Here is a 1960-nt window from a genome sequence, read left to right as displayed (position 1 = left end):
ATCTTGATGCTAAAATTGGTAAAAGTGGGATTAAAGAAGTTAAAACTTTAGATATCAATGAACCCACTATTTTGGATTTCAAGAAATTTAATTATGATAATTGCTCTTTGATAGATTGTATTTCCTTGTTGCAATCCGCGCTAAATTCTCCGCATGCTTATAGTCAACATAAAGCTTTTACTAAACATATCGTTGATGCTTTGATGCAATCTTTTGAAGAAAAACTTGAGTTGGAAGTTTCTATCCCTAGAAAACTTTATGATGAGTGGGAACCTACTATTAAAATTAAAATTAAAGATCATGAATTCTATGCTTTGTGTGATTTGGGTGCTAGTGTTTCCATGATTCCAAAAACTTTGTGTGATTTGTTAGGTTTCCGCGAATTTGATGATTGCTCTTTAAGCTTGCACATTGCGAATTCCACTATTAAGAAACCTATGGGAAGAATTAATGATGTTCTTATTGTTGAAAATAGGAACTATGTGCCCATAGATTTTATTGTTCTTGACATAGATTGCAATCCTTCATGTCCTATTATTCTTGGTAGACCTTTCCTTAGAACGATTGGTGCAATTATTGATATGAAGGAAGGAAATATTAGATTCCAATTTCTATTAAAGAAAGGCTTGGAACACTTCCCTAGAAATAAAATAAAATTACCTTATGAATCTATTATGAGAGCCACTTATGGATTGCCTTCCAAAGATGGCGATACCTAGATCTATCCGTGTTTTTATGCCTAGCTAGGGGCGTTAAACGATAGCGCTTGTTGGGACGCAACCCGATTTTATTTTTAGTTTTTTTTTGCTTTTTGCTTCTTTTTAGGAATAAATATTTGATCTAGCCTCTGGTTAGATTTGTTTTTATGTTTTAATTAGTGTTTGTGCCAAGTTAAACCTATAGGATCTTCTTGGATGATAGTTATTTGATCTTGCTGAAAATTCCAGAAACTTTCTGTTCACGAAAACAATTGTTAAAAATCACCAGAACGTGATAAAATATTGATTCCAATTCCTGCTGATCAATAAAAAAAAATTCTAGGTCGTCCTATTTTGGTAGATTTTTTGGAGTTCCAGAAGTTTGCGTTAGTTACAGATTACTACAGACTGTTCTGTTTTTGACAGATTCTGTTTTTCGTGTATTGTTTGCTTATTTTGATGAATCTATGGCTAATAAAATAGTTTATAAACCATAGAGAAGTTGGAATACAGTAGGTTTAACACCCATATAAATAAAGAATGAGTTCATTACAGTACCTTGAAGTGGTGTTTTGTTTTCTTTCGCTAACGGAGCTCACGAGATTTTCTGCTAAGTTTGTGTTGTGAAGTTTTCAAGTTTTGGGTAAAAGATTTGATGGATTATGGAACAAGGAGTGGCAAGAGCCTAAGCTTGGGTATGCCCATGGAAACACAAGATAATATAAGGACACCAAAAAGCCAAAGCTTGGGGATGCCCCGGAAGGCATCCCCTCTTTTGTCTACTTCCATCGGTAACTTTACTTGGAGCTATATGTTTATTCACCACATGATATGTGTTTTGCTTGGAGCGTCTTGTATGATTTGAGTCTTTACTTTTTAGTTTGCCACAATCATCTTTTCTGTACACACCTTTTGAGAGAGACACACATGATTCAGAATTTATTAGAATACTCTATGCGCTTCGCTTATATCTTTTGAGCTATATAATTTTTGCTCTACTGCTTCACTTATATCTTTTAGAGCACAACTGTGGTTTTGTTTTATAGAAACTATTATTCTATCATGTTTCACTTATATTATTTTGAGATTATTAAACAGCATGGTAAATTGCTTAAATTGGGAAATTAATCCTAATATGTTAGGTATTGAAGACTAGTAAAAAACTTTCTTATGTGTGTTGAATTCTAAGAGAAGTTTGACGCTTGATGATTGTTTTGGGATACGGAGGTAGTGATATTAAAGTTGTGCTAGTTGAGTAGTTG

Source organism: Aegilops tauschii, chromosome 2 (genome assembly GCF_002575655.3).
Source record: "Aegilops tauschii subsp. strangulata cultivar AL8/78 chromosome 2, Aet v6.0, whole genome shotgun sequence".
Classification (NCBI taxonomy): domain Eukaryota; kingdom Viridiplantae; phylum Streptophyta; class Magnoliopsida; order Poales; family Poaceae; genus Aegilops; species Aegilops tauschii.
The sequence above is the reverse complement of the archived record's forward strand: the minus strand, read 5'-3'. Positions refer to the sequence as shown.